The sequence below is a fragment of the Hermetia illucens genome, chromosome 7 (assembly GCF_905115235.1).
Source record: "Hermetia illucens chromosome 7, iHerIll2.2.curated.20191125, whole genome shotgun sequence".
NCBI classification, from domain to species: Eukaryota; Metazoa; Arthropoda; class Insecta; order Diptera; family Stratiomyidae; genus Hermetia; species Hermetia illucens.
Window position 1 is genome coordinate 923,855 of NC_051855.1, and position 19,848 is coordinate 943,702.

Below are 19,848 nucleotides of genomic sequence, written 5' to 3' on the forward strand. Positions count from 1 at the left end.
ACAAACACCCGTGATTCGAGAATTTCCAAATGTTCCCAACATTTTTCGCTTGGTTACCTGACTTTGTTTAACAAGACTGGCCCAGTCTCAAACTAATTCCTCTAGTGTCCGTTAAGGCAGATCCAGAACGCCAATTTTGGGGAAACAGCCGCGTCAGACGGTTTCATAAAGAAGACCCTATGTTGTAGCTCAGGAAGTTCATGGATATAAATGCGTATAAATTCTTACAGTGAATTGGAAGTCCTCAAGACAGAAGGTTTATAAGCCTCCATTCAGCAGTATGAAGAGCGATCGGGATAACTCCCGCGATCATCATTGCATATAGCTGGCTCCGAGACGGAACGATAAGCGAACACAACTCGCAGAGCGCCCCGTTTTGGTACTTGCGCTAGGAAGGAGTATGAAACGATTTTCCAGTGTCTCGAGCATTCAGCATCACCTCGCAGAATTGAAGTAGTTTCTTATGTCGAGGGTCACAAGAAGCACCACTCGTCAACAGTGACAACTGCGTGCATCAGCCGCTTTTGCCGCTTGGGTACCTCCTCAATGGCATCAATTGTGGATCGCCCCGCCCTAATACCATATTGGTCAGTAGTCTCCCTCAGCACATACTACTCATTGTTGAATGAATTAGCCATTCAGTTGCGGTTTTTCTGTTTACGCCTGGGTCTTGTCGCTGATTCACCCCTTTTGTGGAAGCTTCGACGAATTTTGCAACGTAGATTTTCCTGATATTCCGCCCGTTAGTAAGTGTTCGCCGCACGACAGAACATTGGGAAGAGCCGTTTGTCACTTCCAAGGAAATGTACTGATGATCACTGGCCGTGAAACCTTCCGCTACCTTCAATCGTTGGATCGTTGGCGCTAAGGACTCCGTAGCAAAAGTTATGGATAGTGTCCTCGCAACCAGGTCGTCGGAGTCTTACCGGTATTTAGGACAATGAGTCTTGTCCTGGCGGCTATATCCAAAATCGGAGTGCCTCGAGCATCTGGTCATGGCATCCTCCATTCGAGGGATTTGGCGTTAAAATCTCCTGTTTCCAATCTCGTTCTCCAAGGTTGCGGGCCTATTCCGAAAAGCGATGTGCTTTTTCCTCAGCTCCTTCTCGGCTATCTTCCAGGAGTTTCGTTGGTGTGAAATAAAGTGCAGCAGTTCTTCCATCTCCATTCTGCAATTTTTGACATCCATGGAAATGTTTCGCCACTTCTTGAGGAGACTCTTTTCCTCTACCCTTTTCTTCGGGATGAGGTCCATCCTCTCCGGAGAGATAACTTGCATTTTCATCTGATTGGGGAGTTCGTCACCCTTTTCTACCGACAAAGATGTATCTCGCAGGTCAGAGTTTGCCATATTTTCTCGTGGCCCCTTTTCCGAACTCGAATTCGGTGGCGTCTCTTCTTTTTGGGCGAGATGATCTCTACGGTGTCATTCGCTTTTCACTTCCAGTCGTCTTCACCGTTGGGATAGTAGTACTTTCTAATTTTTAAGTAGGTGACCTTCGTAATTTGGAGCTTCTTGCAAAGGAATTTATAGTGGGATCTCCCATCTAAGCTACCAGAAGCGGTGAGGGTGGGGTATTTTTGCTGCTTCTAAAAATTTCGGTTATTGTCAGTTGTGTCGTCATGTTTATTGTTATTGCCATTTTAATTTGGGTCCCAGCTGCTAGTCGCTATCTCCGCTAGAAACTACAGTCGCCTTAAATGATCTACGTGATTGCCTATGCGAGCAGGGTGGTCATGCATGGGTTGACACAAATCCTTATGGGAGTTTGTGTTCAGAGCAATCGAACCTACACCTCCAATTCAATGGCGTCATAGCTTTGAACGTACAGAATGTGCCATACCTATTCCCAAGCGTTTGCCAAATCATAAGTCAAAGCCATGCCGGGTCGTCGTCGTTGTCGCCGCTCCCATTAGTTCACCACCAGGCTGATTAGTGGTTATCGGGGTCTACAAACTGGGAGGTGTGAGCTGACTTGATTGGGAAATAACAAGGATCATTGCCATTCAGCAACTTCGTCGTTTCTATCCGAACCCGTTTGGCCCTGGGAAGCAGAGTTGTGGAGGTGAACCTAATGGAATGCTGCGTGAAGGAAGGAAAGTGGAAAAGTGAACTGTCGAATGATTGCAAGCATACAAGAAGACTCACTACATATGATTTTGTATTCCCTGAGATTCATGGGACAAGGAAGAGAAAGAATGAGAATCTCAAGGCAAATTCACGTCACAACGTAATACCTAAGTTGTGTTGCTATGGCATTAGTAGCGAAGAGAAGAACATCCATAGGAATCTTAATGATTACCTAATATGCACCAGATGTCACTGGATTGTCCCACGCCTTGGAAGTGAAAACATTCCACCTGGGGAATAACAATATCAACAATATCCATTCATCCCATTCATGGGATTCTCTCCCAAGGGGAGGGGAGATGGAGAGGGAATTTGAAAGGTGGACTATTTATAAGGTCTTGTGTAAATCTATGTGTCTCCTCTGTGAGTGATGGACCTATATCAGTAGGACAGAGAAGAATATAAAAACAGATATTCTTGTTGTAAACAGGATTCCACTTTGGCACGAGATGAAAAACCCCGAGTAAAACGAAATCTTGTTGGAATCGGTGCAATGTCTTCTTTTATGTGGAAATATTCGTACGTAATCTCGCACGCGTCCACCAGTTCTTATTTCTAACAGGAAGGCGGGTCGATCCTGTCGGGGTTTCCTGACCTGTCTGAAATTATAGATTTTCCCCTTGAATATGTTTTTTTTTTGATAATTCGTTGCATACGAATGGCTCATTGGTGCTTCCTCTGGTTGTATTTCGTGTTTTGGATATAGAATCCCGAATAAGTGTTTTGTAAGCTGTAAAAGAATCCATATCAAAATCGATTTATTGTCTGCGCGCTTTTTTTTTTCGGAGGCAAAAATCTTCAAAAGGCACTGGCATATACATATGCGAGTAACGTGTGATCGCCATTCTCAGTAAAATCGTCTGCTGGTTCTAAGTGGTAGTTTTGCAACGGAGGACTCACGAAAAGCCTCAATAACGATGATCTACCGAATTTTCATCTTGTTAGGGACGAAGGTGAACGTCCCACAGGGGAAGAGTTTACTGAGGTGGCAGTTTCTGAGAGTATGTTGGTTCTTCCAAATATTACTGACAGATCCGAAGTCTATCTAACCTAACCTAACGGTACACAAAGAAACAAGGAGGTACACTTTCGACCGCTTGATTTTTGATATAATTCCATTATGGTTTGTAAATCACCATTAATATTACAGCATAGTGCCGACTTACATAGCTCTAATCACCTCTTAATTCACTCATAGATTACGTTACAACTGCGCTTTCTTTGTTTCCTTTAGCTTATCTTGAATGCGTTCTACCATATCCTCTTTTCCCCAACGAGGTTTTCGGTGCTACGGTCCTATCTAATGTCTCCTCCAGAACTAAATCTAACACAACAAAGGAATACGTTCTTCGGCCTGTCACTTTGTAGTTATGAAAGCTCTGCGCAAACTATGCAGGTATCTACGGAATCCTTTATGCCCGGTGAGAAATTAGGTCTGGTTCTATTTAATCTTTTAACGCAACCTCGGCGTCCTTTATGTTGTTATCTGCCGATCCAACAATGCTTTGCCGATCATACCCATCACTGTTGCCATTTGCTTAACGATTTTTCAATTTCGAAGTTCTTCACGTGTCCACCAGTTGGGTTTGGCCCATTATAGGTGCGCGATATCTCATCAGCCAAGATGTCAGTCGGCATCATTCCAGTAGCGCTTCACCCAATTTGATTTTGAAGGCACAGCACCCCATTAGAGCAGCGTTCCTTCCATACCCAGCATTACGTGCAATATGGAGTTCAGTTTCCCTGTCTAGTGCGTAGAGCAAAATGGGAAGCCTCTCAACAAATAGGAATAATGTGTCAAAGATTAATCGCTTTAGGTACAACGATGGATCACCAGGAGCCAGTTTTAGACCACAGTACAGACTTCATTGTTATACATATTTACTTGCCGATGTGCAGATTTTTCTACTGCGTCCGAGAGTTTTTAAAGCAGTCCTCGTGCCTGCCCTCTCGAGAAAATAATCCCTGAACAATCTTCATAGCGAGATGAAAGGATATGAAATTCGTGGAGGTGTGCGACCTTTATTCCTGATTATTACAACTCTGTAGGCGCTCCTCCACGGCTTTATATCAGTGTCTGTACAGAGTTTGTCTGAACTGGCATACCTACACCAACTTATAATTGATATAGATAGAACAGCTGCGTCGCTGTCAGAGAGAATACAGATTTTACACGCCTGGACTTGTTCCCTGGATTTTTTCCAACAGAAAAGTTTGCCATTTACGCCTCGGTCTGAATTACACTGGAGGGTATGTCAAGTCCCCTTTCTTTTGGAACAACGTTTCAGGATTTCCAATCATCCCTAATTATAGAAGTTTCCACTTAGCAATCCCGACTTTGGTAACATGGAATCCCCACCTATCTCAGCAGTCAGTCCCCTGAGCGTAATACCATGTTCTTTTTAGTAACAGCAGCTGGTGAGTATGGTCTCATCACATAGCTGAGCTTGAAGCAATCGTGTATTCTAGCGCCGATGGTAGTAGATTCTACGTGCGTGCGTGGCGGCAGTCATCATCGATTTAAAGGAAGTAACAAAATCGAAAGTCTGTGCAATGTCGATTGGGACTATATAAAAGTGGTCTCCGTTTTGTTAAATTTGATTTTAATACTAGACGATAATTGATGTCAAGCTATCTCACAGGGTTTCCGCAGTTGGTAAATATACTATTTGAAATATAGAGGAATATCAGGCTCTCACTCATGTGGTTCTTTCCCGAACTTGATACACTCTAAAAACTTGTTTACAAAGCGACGTCTATATGGCTCCAATTTCTGGCTTCCAATTAAGCTTAAGGGCGTATCCACCTTTCAGTCGAAGCTATTAAATTGCTTTGGAATCCACCTAGACAGAAGACTGCTTGAAGGAAACATTTTTAGGCCACAGAAACTTAAGTCGGGCTGAGATTCAAAAATTTTAATTGGACATTCAACAAATTCAATATACTGATATACTAAACAGTGACAATGCGAATCTGGACTTGTTATCTATAACTTTGGTGCTTTGCTCGCGCTTACAACATTGAAATTTTTCAAACGGTGCAACACACTGAGAACAAATATCCCCGCATCATGATATATTACGCTCCAGTATTCACCGGGAGTTTAACATCCTACTTAATATAAAGAACGAAGTTATTCACTTGAAGCGGCTGAAAACCTAAGTCAGAAACCTTCTACACAAAAGTCAATACTATTATTTGAAGAGGAGAAACCTATTGCTTTCCAGAAAATTAATGAAATATGAGGAGGGTACGCTCGACAGAAGAAAACTTCAGGCGCAAAGGAGGGGGGACTACTGACTAAATTTTGCCTTTTTTTGTTGAGGATGCTGGGAGTCCTGAGTCTTCATCTACTTGATAACGGACCGGACCAGTTCAAAAAGAACTTGGGCCTGGTCTAGCTTTGAACTTGGGACGGATTTCACTTCAATATATTTCGCACTCATATCGTGTTTGCGATTATATATAAATGAAGCGATTACCACCTGTCGCCACTTTCGGTCACGCTGCTCCCAGGGGAGAGGCGACGCAGCGTCTGATGAGTTGCCTCTGCCCTGGACGAAATCGTCAGTGAAGATTTTTCCTTTTCTAAGTTTTGCCGTCAGTACCTTCTTCCCCGCTCCTACCAGGAAAATCAGAGGAAGGGAAGCGAATATGTGCAAATGGATCTATGTAGCCTAGGCACCCGGTTAACTCCGAGCCGTTGGCAGCGAAAAGTATCGCAAAAAAAGGCAAAGCTGAGACCCACACTGGACACAGTAGACTCATCAGTTAGCGTTCATTTTCATATAAGACTACATACATCTCTATAAAAATGTTAGTAGAATTAACTTCTACTGGCGAGGCTAACAAAGTTGCAGGGCTGCTCTTATGTATTTCTGGACAAGAGCCATGCATTCGGGTTAATAATATATATGGCATTGGATCAATAAAACGAATTACGATCTTCTACGCTATAAGATCCTCAAGACCGAGAACCTTTGTCCTGAAGCCGAAAGTGTTAGAGAATCGTCTTCTGTTCTTACAACCGAATTGCGATCATCTTACAATACCAGATTAATGCTAAGAGGAGAAACGTCGTTGGATTCTTTGTGTCCTCCACCGACTCAAGAACTAAGGGATCAAGTAGGGTATGATTAATCAACCAGTTTTGAACTTGTAAAGGGTTCTTCTAGTGTTAAACGCGTAAAACAGGATATCATTTTAAAGCTGTTAAAAGAAGAAAACTATAACAAGTCGACATAGGAAGTTTGAGGTTTCAGGTAAAGAGTCAATTTTCCCAACACAGCTATATACTATTATTAACTTAATTTGGGTAGACATCTATATGGAGAATATTTTCAAGCCTGGCCGAAAAAAGAATGATGCTTTCCAGCCTCCGCACCACCCGACTTCCCAAAAAATGTCAAAACTAAGATTGGCTTCGGAAAGTACTAATCGAGACCTTTCATTTGATACCCTATATTACTTATATTAGGTGAAAAAGAATTCTATACCCTTCTTTTGTATGTGTGGCGGCGCAATGAACCAGCCCCTGCATTACCAGCAATGCGTCGCATGGAACGCACCATCGGTCGATGCACTGAACTAACGCTCACAATCTGGCCGCCCGGCACGAGGATGATGTGGTATGGTACCTTCTTCTAACCGTAACATCGTGCAGTGGCACGAAAGAGCAATTCAAGTTTTAATTTTTAATTTTTTAACTACAGTGTTAAAGGTGGATAGAGTAAATCATTGTTGAGCCGGTTAATTTACTTTTTGCTATCTACTTTTTAAATTCTAAATTTGAATAAAAATAAAACGGGGATATGTACTCGACATAAAATGTAGTTTTTACTATAAAGTGGTACCTTCGACATGATATGAACACACAACCTTCTGTTTGGCAGATATCACCACTCCCACCTTAGGTGCAGACTTCCTGTCTCAATATTGACTGCTGCAGAATAAAGCGTTAATAGATCCCGCAGCCTCGTTGAAGTCGTCAGGGAAAATTTCCACCCGCGCGAACGACACTCTTCCCATTGTTTTGAAGGACATTGCCTACTGCAACATCAGTACTGAAAGTAGTTTCTTCCACTACCGACTACTCAATCTTCTTAAAAGTGCGTCCCCTATCATCCCAGAAGCTAGCTGTTGCAGAGAAAGAGTTCGAAGACCTCGTGAACCAGCGTATATGTAGACCTTCCAATAAGCCAAACGGCGAATGGAGGCCTTGCGGAGATTACAGGCGTCTAAATATTCAGACAGCTCACTAGGACCTACAAGAGTAAGTGAATTTTCTCGGGCACATGATCACTCCTGACGGAATTTAAACAGATCCAGACAAGGTTGAAAAATGTTCCCCTGCCGAACACGGCGAAAGATCTGCGAAGGTGTTTGGGCATGTTGAACATCTATCCTCGTTTTCTGCCCAAGGCCGCACTTCTTCAAGCTATCCTCAATTCTTATCTAGACCCAGGCAGAAGACTCGGGCGATGTTGCGTGGTCTACTGATGCTATCCAGGCGTCTGAAACCGTCAAACAACTGTTGGTTGATGCACACTTTTGGCATTTCCTCGGCCAGATGCACGCACTCCTATCCGTGTTCGTTAATGCCTCAGACACAGCAGTAGGCTTTTCACCAACGGGTGAACCAAACCTAGCAAACGTTGGGCTTCTTTTCTAAGCAACTAAACCCAGCTCAACGCAACTCACCTCAAGGGAGAATCCGTTTCAGGCAGGCCATTCACTGTGTTGACGGATCACAGACCCCTTACGTTTGCGCTTTAGTAAAAGCCCGATAAGTAGTTTCCTCGCAAATGTCGGCAACTGAGGTTCATAAGCTAGTTTACTTACGACTTCCAACACGTGTCTGGAAACGACAACGTCGTTGCAGCTCCTTTGTCACGAATCTCGGGGGTCAATTATACGACAATCGCCGGCATCAGGACGTTGAACCCGTTAGTCACCGGAAAATGCTTCTGGCCGTCCATGAACAAGGACATCAACTTTTGGGCAAAGTAGTGCATCGCATGCCAGAAGTGCAAGCACTTAAAAAGAAGCTAGGCGTGTTTCCTCGGTCGACCAAGCGCTTTCACACCATCCACCTCGACATTATTAGCCCTTTAAGAGACTCGCAAGGTTGCAAGTATTGTCTCACAATCATCAACAGGTTTACGCGGTGGCCTGAAGCAAGACTGAGTGACTTTACTGCACAATCATGTCCGGGGGCCCTCTGTCGAAAATGGATCCCACGGACCAGGGAATGCAAATTCCTACAAAAGCACCATTTTCTCGAACTCTGGAGCTTGCCTAACTCCAGGGTTTCAAATGTCACAGGACCACTGCATACCACCCGCAGTCCAATGGAACGCTGGAAAGTCTGCACCGGACGCTGAAGGCCGCCTTAATTCACGGCCAGCCCCGTGGAGAGTCTGAGTTTGTCTCTCCGCCGACCTGTACTGGATATCAGAGCAGGGCTAAGCGACTCCGGCATGCTGCCTCTGCTAAGGGACGCGGTTTCGAAACTATGGCCAACTCCACTTTCCCGACGTACGGCGGATACCCCCAGGGATCGCGAGATATGCTCGCAGGTCCTCAGTAGAGTGGACGCTTCTCGGAAGCCGCTGCACCCACCATATGAGGGCCTCTTCAAAGTCCTGGAGTGATGGGAGCACTTTTGCAAGCTCGACATCCAGGAATGCAGAAATCGTTTCGGCTTCTCATGTGAATGGAGGGTGCGAAATTTTTTTTCACAGAATGTAGCCATGTAGGGTATTAAATGAAAGTACTTTCCGAAACTGGTCTCATATTTAATATCGGGTGGAAGGTAGGCGAGTGAGGGTTCAAAATATGACCCTCAAAAAGGTCTCTTTGTAGTTAAGTCTAAAATTAATAGACCAGTAGCTTACTCCAAACCATCATTTTATTTTATATATTTTATATAAATATATATACATATTTCGGGAGCAATTTACTCCCTTTATCAGTACAAAGCTTCTAGCTACTATATATACATAATAAAATAAAATTGTAGTTTGGAGTAAGCTACTGGTCTATAAATGTAAAAGGTCTCGTTCTCAGAACCGATCTAACCGAAAAATCTGAAAAAATTGGTGGTGTATCTGAACGAATTCTAGGCTTCAAAATACATCCCGTTTCGATATTTCCACAAATAAAGTTAATAATAGTATATTAGCATATTTTAGAAATTTGACCGGAAACTCCCCTTAAGTTAATGCTAGAACTAGAATGCACTTGCATAAAGGATGACATCAGGCATAACTTTGAGAAGTTTGAAGGAAATCCACCTATTATTAACAAAGTTTTAGAAGCTGAAACTTTTACATTTTGTGTGAATTTCGTGCATGCTAATAAAGGTTTGGGGTAGTGCCTAATTCAGATAAATATATAATAATTGTACATTAAACCAGCGGTATTCAATATACGTACTTTAGATGTACATATATGTACTTTTATGAACGAAGTAAATCGGAAATATGTGTACGATCAATTTATATACATGTATATATATGTATAGTATTCAGTAATATGTAATGTTTGTTTATTTAGGGTGAGCATAATATCTACGTTTGTAATATGTACGTATATTTTGTAGTTTGAAAAAAGTATGAAGAAATATTTTGGGTTCATATATGGCTAATATATGAATAGAAAAATGTGCGTAGAAAGTTTCTTACATATCACATTACATTACATTACAAACTCCCTCAAAACGAGAAATTTCTCTTACTATTTCTCCTTGTTCTCAGCAGTGCAGAAATCGTACGTTTTTTAATTGGAAATATCAGTTTTTCGTGCCATTACCAAATCCGAACTAAAATATGATTTTTGATTAGACTTTGTTTTTTTTTACCGTAATAATGTTTGCAAATGCACAAATCTCACTATTCACCCAATTTTCCATACGGATTAGGCTTGATTAACCTCAGGTGGCTCTTTTCCATAGAAATTCTCAGGATACTCAAATACTTTCCCTAATCTAGTGGGTGCGAGGGTTACCGTGTTATATTTCGAAATGAAATGAATATTCTTCCTATTATGACCTATTTTTGAAAGCTGCATCAAAATAAAGATAAAATAGAATTTAAGAAATAATAATATTTACTTTTATCCCCAAGTATTATCATTATTTTCACTTTCAGTATGGAACGAAATGGACGCTGTACTTTTTTAAGGTTTTGTTTGTAAAACAAAACCTTATTAAAATCGGTTTACTGTCTGTCTGTCTGTCTGTCTGTCCGTCACACGCATTTTTCTCGGAGACGGTTATAGCGATTGACACAAAATTTGGTAGAAAGGTGGGAACTGTGAACGCTCACGCATATAGTGAGTTACATCCTCTTACGACGAATTTAAGGGGGGGTCCCCATACATGCAAAAGGGGGGTCTAAATTTTTTTTTCATCAAATATAGTCATGTGGGGTATCAAATTAAAGGTCTCGGTTAGTACTTTTCGAAGCCGGTATTAGTTTTGACTTTAATTGAAAAGGTGGGGAGTGCGGGGGGTTGAAAGTGGTCATTTATTTAACGAACCCATTTTCAGGAACTACCCAACCAAAAAATCAGGGGGCTGCCACTATATGGTGCCTAGGCTCCGAAATACCCTCCATATCGATACCTGTTCAAATAAAGTTAATAATAGTATATTACTATAATTTTTAGTAATTGACAGGAAAACCCCCCTTAAGTTCACCCTAGAATCACAAAATTTTGCGGCAATGTACGCTACAGTATAGAACATGATCCTACCAAATTTGGTGAAAATCACACTATTACTAACAAAGTTATACTAGGTCAAATCTGTGCTCCTCTGCAAATTCAAGACTATGAATGTCAATATCACTTGAAAGTCGCTATTTTCACATAATATATGCATATTTTACGTGCTACATGCTAATGGGACAAATGCACACCCAAATCTCTTTATAAAAGAAATACACAAAACCTTTCATACCTGAAGCGTCTAGCTTCCGGGTTCCCGACTTGTTTAATAAATGCGCTGGTGGGAAATAGTGTGTTCTGGAATGAAATATATTTTTCAATCCCATGTTTTTTAATATTGAGATCAGAAGATAGAAGGATAAAGAATCGAAAAAAATGACTTCATATCTTTTGGAACCAAATTTCTAAAATCTTAATCATCAGAACCACCAGGGAACTTCGTGAGATATATTTAGTCCGTCATCTTTATTCAGTGTGAAAATGTCGTTTTATAATTTCAAAATTTCGTCTCAAGAGAATCTAGGTTGCTTATTGAAATATATCTTGAATTTTTGGGAGATTAAACTAACATTAAACCGAGAATTAATAGATTTTCTTGGAATTTTTGATATTTACTTCCAAGGAGATTATCAATCATAAAATAATAACAATTCCCACCTATATCCATTCAAAAATAATAATTACATCAATTCTCATTCATTTTCACACGTGCAAATGTGTAATTTAGATAGGCGACATGACTGGTTCACTTATTTTCAATCTTATTACGCTGCCACCTTCAACAGTCACCTCGCCTGCTTGCCCGGAATCTACATTCGGTTTCGATAATGAAAATATTAACTAGTTATATGATCGTCCAATCAATCTTCTCGATAAAAACAAAGCTGGAAGACAATATACGACAACCAATCGGCATTCCGAAGTCTATTATCTTTCAATCTGAGTAACATAATCCGATAAAAAAGCGAGAAAATACAAATAAAAACTGAAGTAAACACACATGATGTAATTCGTTTGGAATTTGCAAACTTATCGAACTTTTAACGCTAATAGAAGATAGATTTGTATTGTGTTGGAACACATGTTCTATTGTAGACTTTCTAGAAAAAAACATATTTTAATTACTCCAAATACATATACGAAGTTAAATGCACTTCTCTCCAAGACGGCTACACCGATCCAAACGAAATTTGGTGGACATACGGCGACTATACTCCCACGCATAGAGTGAGTAACATATACTTACGTGGAGTTGAAAAGGGGCTGCCCATACACGCAAAAGGAGGAATTTTTCACCATCATAAATTGAATGGTCTCGATTAGTACTTTCCGAAAATATCTCATGTCTCATTCTGATATCTGCTCAAATAAACTTGGAAATAGTATATTATGAATTTTTGATTTAAGTTTTTCCTAGCATAGAGGAAAAATATCGCATATAATACTGCCAAGTTTCGTGGAAATCCGACTATTAGTATCGAGGTTGCAGCAGTTCAAACTTATCAATTTTGCACGAATTTACTGCATCTTAAGCCACGCAAATAAGATGCTGACGTCATAATTAACAAGAATAATTGGCATTCGAGTGAAATATTAAAATTCCATTTATGAAGAATCCACCACTCCCCATCAGGTTTTGTGTAAAACAAAATCTTATTAAAATCGATTCACTGTTTGGCTGTCACACACACTTTTCTCCAAAAGGAGTGCACCGACTCAAATGAAATTTGGTGAACATATCTGGACTACGGAATTCCACAAATCCAGTGGTCTGCCAATACATACAAAAGGAGGGATGTCAACTTTTTTTTTCCGAATGTAGTCGGGTTGGGTATCAAATGAAGGGTCTCAATTTGTACTTTCTGAAACTATGTTTTGAGGTAAATTGCAAATGTTCGAGTGAGGAGTGAAAATGTACACACTAAAAATTAGATAGGACTCAATTTCGGAAACAGCTAACCCAAAAATCAGGGTGATACGTTTATATGGAATCTTCCGTTTTCCTTATTTTTATTTCATTTTGATTTTTATTTATTTATTTTGATTTCATTTTTCTCACCAAACTTTTTTTTTCACCGAATATAGTCATGTGGGGTATCAAATGAAAGGGTTTCGATAAGTACTTTCCGAAGTCAATCTTCGTTTTGATATTTGGTTGAAAGGTAGGATGCGAATATGACATTTTCTTTAACGGACTCATTCTCAGAAACTACCCAACCGAAAAACTTGAAAAAAAAATCATGAAGATGCCTCTGTATAGTGTCCATTCCTTAAAATACCCTCCATATCGATATCTACTCCAATTGGGTTAATAATCTCTCTGCGGCAAGCGATGGGAAAACTGTTGGAATATGAACAACAGTTGCACCATCTATTCATCGACTTTAAAGCCGCCTATGATAGCATAGCCAGGGTAAAACTGTACACGGCCATGAGAGAATTCAGTATCCCGACGAAATTAATAAAACTGACTAGGTTGACCCTGACCAATATGCGAGGCCAGATAAAAGCAGCAGGATCACTCTCAAGACCATTCGACACCAACAACGGTCTACGACAAGGGGATGCCCTATCATGCGTCCTCTTTAACCTGGTCCTCGAGAAAGTGATCCGTGATGCTGATGTAAATGCAAGAGGTACGGTCCTCTTTAAGTCCACCCAACTACTGGCTTATGCTGACGATATCGACATCATGGGAAGAACCACCCGAGACGTACAAACTGCCTTCATCCAGATCGAGCAGGCGGCGCGAGATCTTGAGCTGCACATCAATGAAGGCAAGACAAAATATATGGTGGCAATGTCCGCACCGAAAAACAACCAACCAACAACATCAAACCGCACTGGTCAAACGAGAAGAATAAAGATAGGAGAATACAACTTCGAGACCGTTGACAATTTCTCCTATCTAGGGCTAACCCCTACGATGATGAAATCCGCGCACGGTTGTTGGCAGCCAACAGAGCCTATTTCAGCTTACAAAAACTGTTCCGCTCGAAACGTCTCACCATAGGGTCAAAGCTCTTACTGTACAGACTATGATCTTGCCAGTCCTCATGTATTCTTCGGAAACTTGGGTTCTTAGCAAGAAAAATTGCGAACTATTGGCCGCGTTCGAACAGAAGAATCCTCCGAAGAATTTTTGGCCCCCTAGATGAAGATGGACGAGTCCGTAGCCTACATAACGACGAAATCTATGAGCGATGCCATGATCGTCCGGTTGTGGATAAAATCCGACTCAATAGGTTACGGTGGGCGGGTCACTTAATTCCTATGGATGAGGATGATCCCACCCGGAAAGTCTATAAGGGCAATATCTATGGTAGAAAAAGAAGACGAGGCAGACCTTGCCTAAGATGGAGCGATGGCGTAGGCCAGGACGCCAGACAGCTTTTAGGGATATTGAATTGGTGGACCTCGGCGCAAAACCGGGATGTCTGGAGTTCCTTATTAAGGCAGGCCTAGACGGGATACCGGTTGTTGCGCCGTTGATGATGATTTGTCCCATTAGAGCCTAGCATGTAATATATGCGTATATTATGTGAGAATATCCACTTTGGCGTGATATTAAAATTCAAAGCCTTAAATTTGCACAGAAGCGGCAATCTTGACTTGTTACAATTTTGTCAGTAATAGTGCGATTTCCACCAAAATTCCAAAGACTGAATGTCAATATCACAGGAAACTGGGTATTCTCACATAAGGGAGGACTGTGGGAACTCTCTCCTTGGTCAGCAAAACAACTTAAGTTTACTCCAGAGCTAGGGAGAATCCATACTCAGTAATCCATCTGCGTACTCTCCGCATCATCATTCTCAGCGTGCGTTAAGCTTGCTCAACCGCGTGTGTGATAATCAATGCCGCAACATCGTCCCTGTGTCCGACCAGATGCGATTCATCAGGCATCTCGAGTCTTAGAAGGCTTATCGTATAAGACGTTTCAAAGGTCCGGATCAGGGATATATACCTGAGGCGCCCTCCATGTTACATCCTTCCTGCGCTGTCGTTCTCGGGTTTCGTGACGTAAAGCACGGTCCTTTAAATAATCTCTCAACACCCGCAATAGGTAGCCTGGAGTATGGAAACGATTTTCCAGTGCTTCAAACATGTCGCACCACTTTCTTATGTCCAGGGTCATAAGGAACATCACTCGACGACAGTGGCAACTGTATGCCTCAGCCACTTTTGCCGCTTGGACCACCTCCTCAGTGGTATCAATTGTGGATCGCCTCGCTCTAAAACCATATTGTGTTGGTGAGCAGTCTCCCGCAGCACATATTGCTTCGCCAGCATTTTCCCCGCTGTGTCTAACATACTGAGCGGAGAATACGCTGACGGTGCCTCTGTGTCATCTTTGCTCTTGCTTATCAGCAGGAGTCTCGTAACCTTCCAGTGGGAGGGAAAAATACCCTCAAGTTCGGCTTGCATTTACATATGAGCTGCACTTTTTTGTCCTTTATGGACAGGACCGCCTCCTAGCTCTTTTGCAGTGAAGAGTGGGCATCCCTCAGTACTCATTCCTTCGCAGATAGCGTCAGTTCCGATGGAATGGGCAGCAAAAGTGCCTACACCATTTCTTCCATCTTCGCTGCTCCCATAGAACAGGGCGACCGATGGACACCGAGTTTTTGGGTAACCAGCTTATACCCGAGGCTCCATGGTTCTCTGATTACGTCGTTGATTAGCTCCTGCCAGCAGTGTGCCTCCTACCTGTTAATTTCATGGCAAAGTTCCTTTTCCTGACCCTTATACTCTGCGAATCTACGCGTCACCTCGTCTTGGCCTCTTGTGCTCTGAACAGTCCGCCGAAGTCTGAATTTGCAAATTCAGCCGTCCACAAATCACGGGTAATTTCCTGGGACGCTATACATGTTTGCTTGCAAGATGTGAATCATAGTGCTTGACTTTTTATTTTCTGTAATTCTTCCTTGAAGATCTGCAAACGCCCAGAAGCGGGAACATGGGTCATATCTTTTTTTGCAAACCGCGGTCCTTGCGAATGGCGCGGCACTTTCCCAAACACAAGCGTTCGCTTTGTGCCCGGGTTCACCACACTCGTAACAGAAAGTGCTTCTGTGCTGCCCCTTGCAAGTCCCTGTTGTATATCCGTATGTCCAGCACTTAAAGCAGCGGGTTGGAACTGCCTTTCACTTTATTCTGCAAATACTCCACCCGATCTTTATTTCTGCAATGAAGAAGTTGGCTCGCTGTCGTCTCATGGACAGTGACAATGATCAGTTTTTGTTCTCTAAAGTTGACAGACGTAGCTCCCACCTTATGGTTGCCCAAATCTGGATAATCTCTTCTTTATCGCCCCCTCCACCTCTTCCGTATTAAAGAGACAGTCCAGATCCCTTATTGTAAGGGTGCACGTGGGTTCTAGACTGGAAACTACTGCATTCGTGCCCAGAACACTCTGGACTGTCTCGTAGAACGTATTCTTCTTTTCGGTCTTCGACCCAAGCTCTACAAGTATATTGCCAATTCGAGTGCGCTCGATCGATTTAACATCTACCCCAGTGTCGTCTGGTTTGGTGTTGTTGTGGACTTTAGAAGAACTTCCGCAAAAGATCTCTCTTCATTCGGCATAATGAGAATAGCCTCTGACCATAGTTTGCTCCTTTTCTTTTTCTTTGACTCTAATGTAGTCGACTTCGACTTTGCTACTGTGGAACTACTGCTGTCGCTATTCAACTTAGGATGTTGTTGTTGAATTTTCTCCTGTTTTCGGCGCTGCTTGGTCCGTTTCGTTACCATCTTGCAGAATTCTTCCTGTTGCGTCCTCGCCGGCAAAAACCCGCTGTTTTCGATGTTTCGATGGCAATGGTAGCAGGCTTCATTTTCCGTAGCACCACCCCGTACTTCTTGAGTAGCCTATCTTCATCTACTTTTGTCTTTCAGATGAGGTCCATCCTCTCCGGTGAGATGACTTGCAACATTTCCGTCTGATTGTGCATCTTTTCCGAGCTCGAATTCGATGGCGTCTCTCCTTTTTGCCGAGAGGACTCTTAGTCTCCACGGTAGTACTTCGTTTTTCACTTCCAGTAGCCTTCACCGGACGGTGGTCTTTTCTACTTTTTAAATGGGTAACCGTCATAACTTGGCGCTTCCTGCAAAGGGATTTATAGCCATTATAGATATAGATTTAAGCTGCCAGAAACGGTGCACGTGGTGTATTCCTGTTCTTTCTAAAAAAATTCGGATGTTGTCGGTTGTGTCGTCGTGTTTGTTGTTGTCTTCATTTTAATTGGGATCGTAGCTGCAAGCCGCTATCTCCGCTAGAAAGTGCAGTCGCTTAAATGATCCCCGTGATTGTGTATGCGAGCAGGGAGATCACGCGTTTGTGGGAGTTTGTGTTCAAAGCCGGGATCAGACGTTAGTCAGGAGTCCGTCTCAGCTGAGCCTGCACTGGCAACTTAACGGTGTTATAGCTTTGAACGTACTTGCAGCCCTGCTGAGGTTATTATCAGGACGGAGGCAGCTATAACATGAACCTTCAAGCCATTTCCACGAGATGTCACTCTCGGAGCATTGCCATCCAGCAACCATGCCCCGTGCAAATCCCCTGAAGGATACAATTGAATAGACTAATAAAACATTCCCAACCTTGAGGCATGTTTGAGTTCACATATTTCTCTATTCAATTTAAGACCTTTATTATTTTTCTGCGTGTAATTATGCTTGTTGTTTCTTTTTCGTTGGTGTGGATATTTATTCTTGCAAACACCGATATTTCGGGAGCCACTTGTTTCCTTCATCAGTGCTAACAAGTCTGCTCATCAGTAAGTACGCAGGCTTTTTCTGCTAAGTGTAATTAGATTGGTGTATAATGTATTAGATTGTTTAACAGATAATGCAAATAATCTCAAAGTTGAACACCCTAACTAGAATAGAGAAAGTAGTGGTGGGAAATATGACTCTTCAATGAGTCGACTCACTTTGTTGAGTCGACACAAGAGAGTCAGAATTATTTCCACCTATATTGCTCTGAGGAAAATTTCGTATTATAATAATAATAATAATCGTTGGCGCAACAATCCCTATTGGATCAGCGCCTTGAAGTGTGTTAGAGCACTTCATTCAATACCGTAACGGTACACTATAGTACACTGTAGGAAGCAGTGTGGTCCGCTTTTGCGCTCGCCCGAGATTATTACCCTGATTTAACTCAGGTACTCATTTACAGCTGAGTCGACTGGTATCCGTATTGAAAACTTAAAAAGCAGCTGAGAACAATCAAATACATGTAACTTCAAAATAAATGTTTCCCGTTTCGGTGTTATTGCTGTTGGATTTTGATTGGCCTGTGGGGCTTTAGTCTTATTCCACAATTTTAGTCTTTGTCCTGGTACATGCAGGAATTAAAAATCTGATATAAAAATAAAAATTTTAAGAACAGTTTATTCCAAAGGTCAAATTAATGGAATTTCCGAAGAACAACTGCAACCCAACTTAGTCAACAGATGCACTTTTCTTTTTTATAATTTTGGTGTCTACACCGCCGCGGTTGGAACAGAAGAAACCGGCTTATTTCCATGCGGTCCTTACTGTCCCAACCAACGGCATTTTTCCACCGCTAATTCTCCACTCCCCTGGTGCGTTCTAAAAATGAGTGAGTGGAGAGTTCCGCACCATCTACCCGTCCGCATCCGCAACATTCGAAATAAATTTCGAATACTGCAGATCCTGCCGCGCCACATCACTCCGTCCCCAGACGAAACCTAGGGGATTTCGGCGACGGATCCCGGAACTTCGTTCCCCGTTAATCCACAAAGCGGACACGACGCTGCTTCGGGGCGCACACGGGTTTCAGCCTGGACAAAGAGACCGCCTTTTCGTGTCCACCGATCTCGAGCTGGAAGAAATGTTCTCCCCTCTCGAGAACGCGGTACGGGCCCTCACAGGGAGGCTGCAGCGGCTTCCGGACGGCATCCGTCCTGATCAGCACGTGCGTGCATGTGTCCAGTTCCTTGGGCGAACAAGCAACAGAGTGGGTGGTGGCGCTTTGATGCGTCGGAGATTATCCCTCAGCAGACGCACCAACCCCGACTCCGTGAGACCCGATCTCTTGTCGAAGACCGGATCGCTTGGGAGTCTTGGGTTCTCCCCGTAAACCAGCTCCGCGGGGCTGGCAGAAAATTCCTCTCGGCGGTTTGTATGAAGGCCGAGTAGGACGAGAGGCAAGACTTGAGTCCAGGACGGATCGTCGCGTGCCATAATGGCGGCTTTCAGCGTCCGGTGCCAACGTTCCAGCATCCCATTGGATTGCGGGTGGTATGCCGTAGTCCGCTGGCGTTTAAAACCCAGGAGTTTGCCTAACTCCGAGAAAAGGGTGGATTCAAATTGCATTCCCTGGTCAGTGATGACCACTGCAGGGACGCCAAAGGGAGGTATCCACTCTCGGCAAAGGGCTTCGGCACAAGATTGCGCCGTAATGTCTTTCACAGGTATTGCCTCAGGCCACCGCGTGAACCTGTCGATGATTGTGAGGCAATACTTGTAACTGTGCGAGTCTCGCAAAGGCCCTATTATGTTGAGGTGTATGGTGTGGAAACGCTTGGTAGTGCGGGGGAATGAGCCCACTTCTTTCCTTATATGCCTGGAGACTTTACACTTCTGGCATGCGATGCACTCTCTGGCCCAGGAATTGATATCCTTGTTCATGGAGGGCCAGAAGTATTTTCCGGTAACTAACCGGTTTGTTGTCCTGATGCCGGGATGCGCCAAGTCGTGAACTGCGTGGAACACTTCCTTGCGAAATGTCGCCGGAATGTAAATGAAGCTTTGGTGTAGTGCCTAATTCAGATAAATATATTTATATATTGAACATGGGGTATTCAATACACGTACTTTATATGTACGTGTGTATACTTTTATGGACGAATTAAATCGGAAATATGAGTACGATCAATTTATATTATCCTGTAATAGGCAAAATTTGTTTATTTAAGGTGAGAATAATATCTACGTCTGTAATATATGTAGAT

At 42.6% G+C, this 19,848-nt stretch overlaps 1 protein-coding gene across 2 annotated transcripts in view; it reads left to right on the forward strand.

The window, feature by feature from the left end:
- Positions 1–19,848, forward strand: part of LOC119660814 (epidermal growth factor receptor kinase substrate 8-like protein 1) — a 115,841-nt gene that overhangs the window by 2,148 nt on the left and 93,845 nt on the right. The window lies entirely within an intron of this gene.